This window comes from Eumetopias jubatus, unplaced genomic scaffold (assembly GCF_037043125.1).
Source record: "Eumetopias jubatus isolate StellerSeaLion01/CBP00866 unplaced genomic scaffold, mEumJub1_p1.0 scaffold_1, whole genome shotgun sequence".
In the NCBI taxonomy this organism is placed as follows: Eukaryota; Metazoa; Chordata; class Mammalia; order Carnivora; family Otariidae; genus Eumetopias; species Eumetopias jubatus.
This window is the reverse complement of record NW_028274807.1, coordinates 105,947,291-105,962,153: the sequence shown is the minus strand read 5'-3', so window position 1 is coordinate 105,962,153 and position 14,863 is coordinate 105,947,291.

The following is a 14,863-nucleotide window of genomic DNA, read 5'->3' as shown; positions in this document are numbered from 1 at the left end:
TGCCATTCAGAGCCCTCAAATATAGCACCACACTAGCAACAATTTTGGCAAAAGGGAGATCACTTATTCAGGTAAGTCTTAAATTAAATGTTGCTCCCCAACCAAAAACAAACAAAAAACTTGAGGTGATCCTTAAACTGCTCCATATCCCAGCAACACATAACAAAGTGAGGGGAGACTAGAAAATGTGTCTAGAGCTCTACAGAGAGCACAGTAGAGAATATTCTTTCTTGTCTTCTTTGCCTACACAAATCTATACAGTAGCTGGTAGGAGCAGAAATATCTAAAACTACACACATAACTGCTTAACACTGTATTTAAAGTCTCAGTGCTAATCAATTACAGATGAGTTGAGTTTTTCCTATAATTATTTTTAAAATCCTGGATCCAAAGGAATCTTCATTCTGCTGTATATCAGCTATGAATCTTCCACAAATGAACATCGAGAAATGGTACAGAATCAGCTAATAATGAACACAGAAAAAGAACGGAAACTTCTCCCTAACCACCCTTTGCAAGGGCTTCACCAATTCTCAACTAAGCAAGCATTAGAGTTAATACAAAAATCATGGTGTATATTACCACAGTTTGCCATATATATATTGGTTAACAGCATAGGCCCTAGAGGACGATTGCCTTGCTTCAAATTCTACTTCTACCACTTCTTGACTGTGTGAACTGGTAAAGTTATTTCAAAGTTCTCTAAGACTCTGTTTGGCTGATCTATTAATCAGGGGGAAGTGATGGTATTTTTTTTCCACAGGGATTTTGAAAAGATTAAATGAGAAAATGTACAAAAAGTACTTAGCACAATGTAAAACGTGGTTTGCGTTTGAGATACGTTATGTAAATATTATTTTTTCTTTTGCTACATGCCCAGATTTAGCTCCTTCCTTTCTGAGAAATTCTGCTTTAATTGCTGGTAAATAAACGTGTGTGTGTGTGTGTGTGTGTGTGTGTGTGTGTGTGTGTGTTTGTTTTATAGCTAAATTGGGAGATAAAGCAGGGGAAACTTGGCTGTATGTAGACAGAATCATCTCCGTGAAGTTTACAGGGCCTCAGTTTCTGCCCAGAAAAGAAATTGACTCCCATTCACTACTTCCTTCAGCAAAGAGGGGGGACTTCAGCTCTTGATCTGAGAAAAGGAGGAAAGGTCTAGAGCTTCCAATATCAAAGGGGCAGAAGTGAGGAAGAGTAAGGTGACTTCTCAAACCTCTTCTCCACCAGAGTAAACTTCTACTGTTTTATTGGAGTTTTTTTAAGTTTTTATTTTTAATTTTTTTTTTTTTTTTTTTAGTAATCTCTACACCCAACATGGGGCTTGCACTCATGACCCTGAATATCAAGAGCTGCATGCTCTCCTGACTGAGCCAGCCAGGCATCCCTATTTTAGTATAATTATAAAATAATTCTGATTCTAAAAGTCAGAGAAGAAACCAAAAACCGTGATTTCAAAACTCAGAGATAACAACTATTAATATGTTGAAGCGATTTCTTCAGTCGTTTCCTATGCATCTATTTACACATCTACAATTGAAATAGTTGAAGGGCACCTGACTGGATCAGTCTGATCATTCGACTCTTGAACTCAGGGTTGTAAATCTGAGTGCCACATTAGTTGTCGAGATTATTTGAAAATAAAAATCTTTTAAAATATAAAAATTTTTAGAATTCATAAAATCTTTTAATATAATTATAATATAAAATTTAATATAATTAAACTAATGATTAATAATTAATTATAATCAAAATAATTTAATTTAATATAATTAAAATTGTTGAGATCAGGGCTATATACAGTTTTGTCCACCTTTCTAACTGTTCTATTATGAGCATTTTTCAATGTCACTGAAATGTTTTCAAAATATTCTTTCTAATGACTACAAAATAGTCCTTTGGATGAATATATTATAATTTATGTATTTATTTTAATCACTCCTGTTATTTTCTAATCTCAAAATAAATTGCATATCCATTTATAAAATTAGAAAATATAATGTATAAATCACCTATAATCTTACTGCTCAGATATAATCACTGAGTTAATATTTTGATACATTTCCTTCCAGTATTTTTCTGTGACTAGCTATTACATACTTGAAATAATTGAAGTCATATATTACAAGAATCTTTCCATGCCATTAACAATGCTTTCAAAACAATTTTTAGTGCTTTTAAAATATTAAATGATATATATCTGATCTCACTCTCTTACTGGTAGGGAGGAAAGAAATTTCCAGCCACTAAGGACAGAAAATACCCAGAAATAGAGAGGAAAGTTCTATGTAAAGCCAGGCCATCTAAGAATTTCTCTAGAAAGAGTCCCAACTTGCTTGGCATCCAAAAGGCAAGTGGTTGCTTCCAAAAGCCAGTCGTCAAATCCAAGGTAGGGTAACTGAGTCAGAACTCTTTAGTCACAAGTGACAGAGCCCTTTCTCAAACAAGTTCAAGAAAAAAAAAATGAACAACAGAAAAAAAAATTTGTTTTTAAAGAGAGATAAGCAGGGAAGTAGGAAGGGAGGGAGGAAAGGGAGAAATTTATTAGATGAGAAAAACAAAAACAATTTCCGTCACTGCTGCATCCAGAGGCTCAAACAATGTACTTAGGACTTAATTTATTAGTTATCTCTCCTCTCTATTCATGTGTTGGTATCACTCTTTCCAATAGTGACAATCTGGGGATTTTCTTGAAAGAAAGCTGGTCATAAGACTCTCTGGCTTATCTTTACAGATCTTGATCCCAAAGGAGGAGATAGCAGTTTTCCTGGTGGCTTCTGAAGAACATGATCAGCAGGGATTCTGGTTGTCTCCGCTGAACCAGCCGCCGCGGCCCCGGGGGATAGAGTCACTGATTGGCAAAGTTGGTATCTGAGGACCACACCTGATGGAGTGCGGGAGGGCCGGTTCCGCTGAAATGCAGGGCAGGAGAAGTAGGGTTCTCCAAACAAAGAAGAAATGCCAGCAGTCACGTCCAAGCAGGTAAGAGGTCAATGGTCACATCATCACAGGCAGCCGGATCAGGAGAGGGCAGAGAGGAGCAGTCTGGGAGTGCTTTGGGGCCTGAGGTACATTCCTACATATTCAGGAGCCAGGAGCTGGATGGAGGTGTGGCCATCAGTGGAGCCTGGGGCCAGACCTATGAATATACCTTCATTTATTTAACCATTCCCATATTGTTAACCATTTACATTCTTCCAGCTTCCTTTTTCATCAGTTGCTATGCTAAGAACCACTTTAGTTTTTCATTTATTTTACAATAGTATTTATTCCCTTATGATGTAAAATAAATATACGTTCATGAAAAAAATGCAGAAAGATAAATAAATACCTGTATTTCTACTACCCAGAGACAACCAAATTGTGTGTGTGGTGGTTGTATTTGTGTGTTGTATAGAAACACACATGCACATATATACATATATATGCACATACAAAACTGATATCGTATTTCAAGTAGAATTTTCATTCATGATTTTTTTTTAAAGATTTTTATTTATTTATTTGACAGAGAGAGACACAGCGAGAGAGGGAACACAAGCAGGGGAAGTGGGAGAGGGAGAAGCAGACCTCCTGCTGAGCAGGGAACCTGATGCCGGGCTCGACCTAGGTCCTGGGATCATGACCTGAGCCGAAGGCGACACTTGACCGACTGAGCCACCCAGGAGCCCCTCATTCATGATTTTTAGTTAAAGCTAAATTAGAAACAATTTATGTTGTTAAATATCCTTCGGTATTAACATCCTGATAGAGACATATTTCATCACATAACTTATCAAAAAATTTTACCCATTTCTTGATTTGTAGGCATTTAGGTTGTACCTATTTTTTCACTATTATAAGTAAATCTATATTAGGTATAAACAATCATCTGCATCTCTGATTATTTCTTCTGGCAGAGTCCTGGAAGTGGAGACACTGGGCCAAAGCATGTGCACACCCTTATGAGTACAGTCACACAAACTGCCCCAGGGTCAACTATATCAAGGTTTAAGGTAAGGGGGAGATGACAACATTCTGTAAGGCCCAACACCATCAGAATGGGGATGGTGGGAAGCCAAGAACTAATTTGAACGTGAGTAACACTGGCCTCATGGGGCAAAGACAAGATTTGTTTAGGTAGCCAGTCAGCAAGATCAAATCTTAACATAGATGATGTGGGGGTTCACATTTTGACTTACACAGCTGTCACTAGTGGATGGACTGATGGGAAAACAAACCCCCCTTCACCCCTTACCTCCATTTCACTTCCACTCTGGCTTGAGCCCCATCTGCCCCCAGCTGCCTAAACTGTCCCGGAGAGAATTTTCGCCACCAAGGAATGCAAGTAGAACAAAGTAGAGAATTTTGTTGGCCAGAAATGTTCCGTAGTCTTTTTCCCCATATCAGTCAGAGAGAGTGAACAACACTTCCCAGAGGACTCTACAGAAATGAGAATAAATGGAGTTCTCCAGCATCATAGAGCAACCTGGCAGACCTGGCGATTAGGAGCAGGAGTCCTGACAGGTTTGTACAGCTGGGAAAGAGCAAGAAGGGGAAGGAGGCATTGGAGAGGGACCACTGCGGAGCAGAGTGAGTAGCAGAGATTTTTAGGGGCTGTCATGAATACAGAGCTCTAGAAAAAAAGAACTATGGCCAAGGAGGATTCAGGGATGCTTTCTGTAAGGTGCCATGTATTTGGTCTGGCTCTAAAAACACCAGCATCAGAGATATGCATGAATCTTCAAGGCTTCCCGAGACAGATTCATGTTTCTTTTGCATGTGACTCTGCGCAGAGGATGGGCCACATGAAACCTAGGAAAAACTTTCAAAAGCAACCAAAATATGAGTCACCATATTTTCCAGAGGAAGGAATTTGTAGATCCTACAGGAGAATCTACAAGATCTGCAGAATTTATTCACTCCATTTTTTTTTCCCTCTCTGAGCCTTCACACAAATGTTTAATACCTCTCTATTTTATAATTGGATTGACTCGCCACGTTGTTGTGGAAAAGGTATTCTGGAGTAAGTTGTGATCTTCTCTCTGCTCTGTAATTTTCTTTCGTCACCTTACCACATTCTCCTAATTGAGTATAGCTGATTATTATGGCCAAGGCCTTGCTTTACTTGTCCTGGTACACTCCATAGTCTTGATCAGAACTTTACACCTAGTGATAAAATATACATACTTGCCAAATTTCAGTGAAGGCAGAAAAAATAATGGGGTTGCAAAGATAAACCTTTCAATCATTAAAAAGTCTCCTTTGTCTTCATTTATTCATCAAATCAACAAACATGGATGGTTTACTACAAAGAAAAACGCATTTCTTCAGCCTGTTGTACAAAGTGTTTTCTGTTCTCCCTTAAGAATGTGACTTTTCATCTGAAGATCATTTTAAAATTGCTTCTAAGCAAAGTACAATGTAGAATAAAGAAGAAAGAGGAGAGTTTCTTCCTGATAAAGACCTGGCTTCTATTGTCAAAGGGCAGAAGAGGTCAGGTGATGGTCTCCATTTTTAAAGAGCAAAGCACCCTTTTTGTATTGAGATGTTTAAAATTCTTTTTTTTTTTTTTTAGATTTTATTTATTTGTCAGAAAGGGAGAGAGAGAGAGAGAGAGCACAAGCAGGGGCGATGGCAGGAAGAGGGAGAAGCAGGCTCCCCACTGAGCAAGGAACCCGATGTGGGACTCGATCTCAGGATCCTGGGATCATGCCCTGAGCCAAATGTAGACACTTAACAGGCTGAGCCACCCAGGCGGTCCTGTTTAAAATTCTTTAATCAAAAAAGTGCTTTGGCTTGATAATTTAAGGTTATGTATTTAATTTAGTTTATCTTATCTGAAGATGAAAGGAGAAAAATATGGTTTGGGAAGGGAGGAAGTCTTCTCAGGCCACTAGCCCCAAGACAAAAAAAAAGAAGTCAAGAACATATATATCAAAAGAACAATGGTATCAAAGAAAAAAGGGACAGGAGTCTTAGGAGTTAACCCTTTGAGGGTGCTCTACTCCACCGTAGTAAGAAGCCAGATGGAGCAGAAGGAAGCTAACAGAAGAATCTGTGGTCATCAAATGAGTCCTGGTGTCTCCTTCCACCATATTGGCTTCCCACCTTGAGCCTGGCACTCTGCTAGTCTCTCAGGCCATGTGAGAGCAAGCACTTGTCACCAATAAAGGGGTCAGGGATTGTTGTGAGGGAGAGAGCAGCAGAGTGACCAGCCCTTCCTGATTGCCTGGGAACCCAGGTTTTAGCACTAACATTCCCACTTCCTGGGAAATCCCTCCGTTCCTTGCAACTTTTTCTCACAACTTCCCAGAATGTTCAGATTGCGCCTTCACAAATACAGAGTCAGTCGATTATAAAACCAGAAAGGCAGTGAGTGTGGGACTAGACGACTGTGGGAAATGGGGAGAATCTCAGGCTGTGGAACACATCTGTAAAGATCTCACTGCAATACGGGGAGGGCGATCCTGCAACATTTTTAGGAAGCAAACAGTGATAAAAGTATAGAGAATTTATGTATAAAATATGTAGAATGCATTTAATAGTCTCTTTAGTGTTAATGTTTTTATAGCAATGGAAGTTTTTGTTTGATTTGTTTTTATAGCAATGGAAGTTTTTGTTTGATTTGTTTTGGATTTAGAGGATGTCTTTACAAGGGATTTCATTGGTTGATTTGCAACTATGCCCCCCACCCAGTGCTTCCCAGAGCTGCTCAACTTTGAATCCTTTTAACAACATGGTATGAAGAACGTAAACCTCATGCTGAGGCAAGTACTCTCTTCATGTTTCTTAATGTTCTTTTTTTTTTTTTAAAGATTGTATTCATTTATTTGACAGAGAGAGACACAGCGAGAGAGGGAACACAAGCAGGGGGAGTGGGAGAGGGAGAAGCAGGCTTCCTGCTAAGCAGAGAGCCCGATGTGGGGCTCGATCCCAGGACCCTGGGATCATGATCCGAGTCGAAGGCAGACGCTTAATAACTGAGCCACCCAGGCGCCCCACGTTTCTTAGTGTTCTCCTAAGAACCATCAGCCTGACATATCGCTGACACTGTAAGTTCAGCTCCTCCAATAAACTAGGCACCCAGCATTGCCGAGTCCTTTCCATTCTCCTCCAAATGCCAAGCTCACCACCCCCACTCTTTCCTCTGATTCACAGAGAACACAGGCTTATGAGAAGCCTGCCCCCTTGCCATCCTGCCAGCAGAACCTCAACCCTGACTCCACCCACAACCCTCTGCTTCTCCCTTTCTCCTGCCATAATGAAAGAAGTACTTCTTATTTCTAAGCTCATCTTCCACCTTGCTGACTCCATCCTCACCTCCCTCCCAGGACGTCAATTATCATCATCTCTGCCTCCTTACGTGGCGTCAGTGGCTTCTCTTCTATGGAGCCATTCTTCAGCATGTATAGGTGTTTAACTTGCTGCCATCTTTAAAAGACATTATTTCTCTATCCCAATTGTTCTCAGTACTGGCAATTCATTAGAATCACCTGGGGAGCTGTAAAAACTTTACGGTGCCCAGGCTGCACCTCGTAACAAGTCAGAAGTGGCAGGGGTGGGGCCCAGGTGTCAGAATGTTTTTAGAGCTCGCCAGGTGATTCCATTGTGCAAGCAGGATTGAGAAACACTGGTCTAACTTAACGATCCCTCCCGCTACCCCCATCTGTCCTCATTCACTGTCGAATTTGACTTGCTACCTCCTTTCTCTGACCCCCTCATTCATGCCTCTAGCAGCGTCATCTGGCCCCTGCACCCTCTACGCCCTCTCTGCCATCTGACGCCTCAGTTTTTCCAAGGAAGACTATTGATCATTGCCATAGAAACAGAAAAATGCATGGGTATGTGGAAGGCTCTCAATATTCTGTATAAGGACCGCTTGAGTTATGACTATTCATAGATGACTTGAGGGGACAAGCTGACATGTTGTGGAGGAGGTGGATGCTCCTTATTGCAGTCCAGCACCTCACAAATAAGTAGGTCTGCTGAGTTGATTCCAAGTGAATTCTTTGGGGAGAATAGAATAAATTGCATATATCTTCATTTAGAAATGCTGACTCTAATAGTTAACAATACTGTGTTGTATATTTGAAAGTTGCTGAGAGAGGAGATCTTAAAAGTTCTTATTATAACTATGTGAGTTGATGGATGTTAACTTACCGTGGTGATCATCTTGCAAGTATACATTTGTCAAATCATTATGTTGTACAGCTGAAATTCACATGATATTATATATTAATTATATCTCAATAAAAAAGGGAAGATAAAAAAAGAAATGCTGACTCTAATTCTGGAACCCTTAGACCTAAATATGGTCTGAAAATCTTAACTGTTTTAAATCTATAAACTTGTCTGAAACAAATGATCTTAACCTGTTGCAAGATCTAGTCTGTATTTATGAATATCGTGGGCATATTAAATATTTGCACATGCATTATAATTTATAATTTATAAATTATTATGCATTATAATTTATTGCACAGTACTTACCCCCAAATTCTACCCACCTTCCCTTCCTAAAAAGAATCATGCAGCTTTAGTTAATTTAAGGGAGTCCATTCTTCTGTCATTCCCTTGCACCATATCTGCTCAGAATGACGTTGTTCGTATGTGGTAGGGAGCCGTGGAGAAAAAGATCAAATCTGGTGATGGCGCAGCTGGTTGAAATTCTGCAACATTGCAGATGTTTGTTTTCCAAGGGAACAATGCCAAACAAAACAAAACAAAAACAAAAAACAAAAAAATTGAAGTTCTAAAAGCTGTTCTTACACTTTTATTACGCTACAGTTTTTCAAATCTAAAATTAAGTTCCAATTATCAGTTCTAAGAGAGGCTGTTTTTCCATAGGACCCCTATGTGGCTTTTAAGAATTCCCTGGGTTAATAATTTGTTTTAGTGCCAAACCCCTGGCTTCATTTTCCTTTGCCCATCTGCAAGTTTTGCATGCGTACGGGCTGTTGGTGTGCATATGTATCCAAGTCTTTGCATATGGAATGAGTATGCTTTCAAAAAGCAGTCTCATAAAAGTTCTAAAGGAGGTGGTGAGTACTTGGAGGGGGTCCAGCCACACGCTGCAGATGGCGCTGCTGTGATGTGGAAGGGGGTTAGTTCACAGCTCTGATCAGTCTGCCTTGCTCCTCAGAACTCGGGGCTCTTGAATAGATGGCACTGGCTCTGTGCATTTACTATTTATAAGGGGCAAAAAAAAAAATACTATTTATAAGGGGCTTGCACAAGGCACTAAGTATGAAATTCATGGAGGATAAACGCAAGGCTATTTTTAATGAATGCAGAATAATGTCTACTCTCCTTTGTTTGCAACTTGGAGAAAAAAAAATTGCTTTTCTAAAGGCTAAAACCAGTGTCAGTGTTTGATAATAATGAAGAACAATAATAGTGGTCATCAAACTCTCTAATTTGCTGCAAAAGAGGAAACAAATAATAGGCTAGCTATGATCTTGGGGGTGTCTCGACCTTTTTCACTAGTGCCACAGAAAGCCAATTGTCTAGTGAAAGTAACGCTTTGTGTGCCTTTAAGTCATGTTACTGCCTGAGGAGTCTGCTAGATGGGAAGGGGGAGTGGAAGGAGTATTTGGTCTAACAAAGAATATGTAAAATATTAAGTTGGGATAGCTGGGGAGATTTGGAATGTCTCATTTTGAATTCAGGTTTTTTACACCTAAGTTTTTACTGATGAGTTAAAGTCTGCAATAAAGGTTGCAACAAAGACCAACATAAACAGCAACAGCCCCTGATTGGTTTTGACTCTGAGCTCTAGCCACAAAGCAATTGTATTTGGGTTTAGTGGCTGAGCTTAGGTCAGAGGAAGGGGACAGAATTGCGATTTATGAAAGAAAAAAAAAAGAATTGCGATTTACTTTTGAAGATTCGTGTTCCATTTAACTTGCACTCCACAGTGCCTAGTGCAGCTTCTAGCACATAGTTGGCACTCAAAAACATTTGTTGAACCAAAATGACTGCTACCTCCTGGGCAAGCACAATAAGGGTAGGAGGTAGGGATGTAACAACACTTATCTGAGCTTGTGCAGTTGGGAGAGAATTGCTTTACGGTCAGGAGTGACCTCTGAGGGAGGGAAAGGGGAAGGAGAATGGCTGACGGGCCTTGGAACAAATATTTAGTGGGATAAAAACACAATGTCTTGGTTCTCAGACAATGCAAAGCGGTGAGAATCAAACATGACCTAAACCACTTGAAAGGAAAGGTGGAGCTTGTTTGGGAAGGACAATCTGGGGGTTATTGTGTTATCCATTTATACATGAATTCATTCCAGGAGTGGACATCCTACTCAGCAGGTGTCCTTCTGGTCCCTCCCTGAGGCATGGCCAGCTGGGAAGACATGGAGTGGCTGTACCCCCTCCTGGGGGCTTTCTTCAGCTTGTGCATCTCTCAGATGAATTTTTTAAAGTACTACATTAAATTGATATTTGTTTAGGCTATGATGAAATAACTTCAGAGGAAGCACATTCAAAGTAAGAGGTGATCTCTTCATCCCAACACAGAAACATCAGTGGTCAGAGAAACTGGTGGAAAAGGCGATCAAAGGATAACATATTGGTTTAGACATTTGTTCCTTGATAACCATTTCTGAGAATTATCTATTAAGAAATGAAGGCTAATGAGCTTTTATATTGAGCCCATTTCTAAGTTATTAAGTAGTAGCTTTTAGGGGCTGTCAGAGGATGATTGCTACACAGAGGGGAGCAGGCATCAATAGAGCAGATGAGGTTGTTCAGGTGAGGGCACAGAGAGAGAGAGAGCAAAGGGCCTAGAACAGACACGTGGGCATGTGCATTTTGGAGACGTGCTGAATGAATAGCCTCGAAGGAGACAGAAGGAACAGTCAGGGATGACCAGAGGAAAACCAGGAGAGGACATTGGGTGATAGAGACACCAAGAGAAGAAAGTGTTTCCAAAGCAAAGGAGTAAGTTTTAATAAGTTATAATAATGAGCTTTGTAGATTTATTCCATGAAAATATTTTGTCTGTTTAGCTCCTTCAAGCATCAGAGTTCTGTACTTACCTGGATGTTTCTGGGGTTAGTGATCCAGAAATGTAGGTAACCTACCCAGATGTTTCATTAGGACATACGTTTTGAATAAGTCTACCATGACCATGCTTCCTGAATCCAATACTGAGTCACATGAGCTGAAAGTGGAGCAAACATTTGACATCAGGTTGTAATGGAAAACTGTGAGTAGAGAAAAGCCATGGGTGTTTCCTCTTAGCCTTTGACTTAAGCACTGAGAAATCACAATTATAATATCTTCCTGTGAAGCCTCTTCATCCCTCAGTATTTTTCATACTATCTAAATAAAGACTTTTTCCAAGACTGTTACACCTTTTTCAAAAATAAATATTATTTTTTTAAATAATATTTTCTCCAGTGAATTTTTTTTTTTTTAGAAAAAGAGAGAGCCAGCACGTGTACATGTGCACATGAGCAGGGGTAGGGGGGCTGTTGGTGGAGGAAGGAAGAGGGAGAGGGGAGAGAGAACTTTTTTTTTTTAATTGAGAGGCTATTATCTGCTCCGTGCTATTTCTTTTCTTTTCTTTTCTTTTTTTTTTGCAGTCCATAGAAGAGTCATTTTATTCCTTTTTTTAACTTTTTAAAAAAATTTATTGTTATGTTAATCACCATACATTACATCATTAGTTTTTGATCTTTTCTTTTTAAAAATTTTTTATTTAAATTCAATATAGTTAACAGAGAGCATATTATTAGTTTTAGGGGTAGAATTTGGTGATTCATCAGTGCATATAATAACCAGTGCTCATTCCTTCAAGTGTCCTCCTTAATGCCTGTCGCTCAATTACCCCATCCCCTCACCCACCTCCCCTCCAGCAGCCCTCAGTTTTTTTCTTACAGTTAAGAGTCTCTTATGGTTTGCCTTCTCTTCCCCGACATTCATCTGTTTTGTTTCTTAAATTCTACATATTCTACTTATGAGTGAAATCATATGGTATTTGTCTTTCTCTGATGGCTTATCTCACTTAGCATAATACCCTCTAGTTCCATCCACTTCATTGCAAATAGCTAAGTAATATTCCATCGTGTGCGTGTGTGTGTGTGTGTGTGTGTGTGTGTGTGTGTGTGCGTACACCACATCTTCTTTTTCCATTCTTCTTTGATGGACATCTGGGGTCTTTCCATATTTTGGCTATTGTGGACATTGCTGTTACAAACATTGGGGTGCATGTGCCCCTTTGAATCACCATTTTTATATCCTTTGGATAAATACCTAGTAGTGCAATTGCTGGGTTGTAGGGTAGTTCTATTTTCAACTTTTTGAGGAACCTCCATACTGTTTTCCAGGGTGGCTATACCAGCTTGCATTCCCACCAGCACTCTCAGAAGGCTGCCCTTTCTCTGCATTCTCACCAACATCTGTTGTTTCCTGAGTTAATTTTAGCCATTCTAACCAGTGTGAGATGATATTTCATTGTGGTTTTGATTTACATTTGCCTGATGATGAGTCATGTTGAGCATCTTTGCATGTGTCTGTTGGCCATCTGTATGTCTTCTTTGGAGAAATGTCTGTTCATGTCTTCTGCCCATTTCTTGACTAGATTATTTGTCTTTTGGGTGTTGAGTTTGATAAGTTCTTCAGAGATTTTGTATACTAACCCTTTATCTGACATGTCATTTGTGAAAATCTTCTCCTATGCCTTTTAGTTTTGTTCATTGTTTCCTTTGCCGTGCAAAAACTTTTTATCCTGATGAGGTCCCAATAGTTCATTTTTGCTTTTGTTTCCCTTGCCCTTAGAGACGTGTCTAACAAGAAGTTGCTGTGACCGAGGTCAAAGAAGTTGCTGCAACCGAGGTCAAAGAAGTTGCTGCCTGTGTTCTCCTCTAGGATTTTGATGGATTCCTGTCTTACATTTAGGTCTTTCATCCATTTTGAGTTTATTTTTGTGTATGGTGTAAGAAAATGGTCCAGTTTCATTATGCTGCATGTGGCTGTCCAATTTTCCCAACACCATTTGTTGAAGAGACTCTCTTTTTTCCATTGGACATTCTTTCCTGCTCTGTCGATGATTAGTTGACCATAGAGTTGAGGGTCCATTTCTCAGTTCTCTATGCTGTTCTATTGACCTATATGTCTGTTTTTGAACCACCATCATACTGTCTTGATGATTACAGCTTTGTAATAGAGCTTGAAGTCTGGAATTGTGATGCCTCCAGCTTTGGTTTTCTTTTTCAACATTACTTTGGCTATTTGGGAACTTTTCTGGTTCCATACAAATTTTAGAATTCTTTGTTCCAGCTCTGTGAAAAATGCTGGTGGTATTTTGGTTGGGACAGCTTTGAATGTATAGATTGCTTTGGATAGCATAGACATTTTAAAAATGTTTGATCTTCCAATCCGTGAGCATGGAATGTTTTTCCATTTCTTTGTGTCTTCTTCAATTTCTTTCATAAGTGTTCTATATTTTCAGAGTATAGATCCCTTACCTCTTTGGTTAGGTTTATTCCTAGGTATCTTATGGTTTGGGGTGCAATCATGAACAGGATTGATTCCTTGATTTCTTTTTCTGCTCCTTCATTGTTAGTGGATAGAAATGCAACAGACTTCTCTGTGTTGATTTTATATCCTACCACTTTGCTGAATTTCTGTATCAGTTCTAGCAATTTTTTTGGTGGACTCTTTCAGGTTTTCTACTTAGAGTATCATGTTGTCTGTGAAGAATGAAAGTTTGACTTCTTCTTTGCCAATTTGAATGTCTTTTATTTCTCTTTGTTGTGTAATTGCTGAGGCTAGGACTTCTAGTACTATGTTGAACAACAATGGTGAGGGTGGACATCCCTGTCGTGTTCCTGACCTTAGGGGAAAAGCTCTCAGGTTTTCCCTTGTTGAGGATGTTGAGGATGATATTCGCTGTGGGTCTTTTTTTTTTTTAATTTTTATTTATTTATTTTTAAAGATTTTATTTATTTATTTGAAAGAGAGAGAAAGAGAGAGAATATGAGTGGTGGGGAGGGGCAGAGGGAGAGAGAGATAGACTCCCCGCTGAGCAGGAAGCCCAAAGTGGGGCTTGATCCCAGGACCCCAGGATCATGACCTGAGCCAAAGGCAGATGCTTAACCAACTGAGCCACCCAGGCACTCCCTTTTTTTTTTTTTTTTAAGATTTTATTTATTTATCTGAGAGAGAGAGAACAGTGAGGGAGGGGAAGAGAGAGAGGGAGAAGCTGAGCAAGAAGCAAGTCCCAATATGGGGCTTAGGACCCTGGGATTATGACCTGAGCTAAAGGTAGATGCTTAACTGATTGAGCCACTCAGGTGCCCTCATGTTTTCATTTTCATTTCCTCCCGTGTATTTTTTAATTCTTCTTTAATTTCCTGGTTGACCCATTCATTCTTTAGTAGGATGTTTTTTAACCTCCATGTATTTGTGGTCCTTCCAAATTTCTTCTTGTGGTTGACTTCAAGTTTCATAGAATTGTGCTCTGAAAATATGCATGGTATGATCTCAATCTTTTGTAACAGTTGAATCCTGATTTGTGACCCAGTATGTGACCTATTCTGGAGAATGTTCCATGTGCACATGAAAAGAATGTGTATTCTGATACTTTAGGATGAAATGCTGTGTATATATCTCTTAAGTATATCTGGTCCAGTATGTCATTCAAAGCCCTTGTTTCCTTGTTGATCTTCTGCTTAGATGATCTGTCCATTGCTATGAGTGAGGTGTTAAAGTCTCGTACTATTACTGTATTATTATCAATGAGTTTCTTTAATTTTGTCATTAATTGATTTATATATTTGGCTGCTCCCAAGTTAGGGACATAAATATTTATAATTGTTAGATCTTCTTTAGACCCCTTTATTTTGATATAGTGTCTTTCTTCATCCTTTGGTTT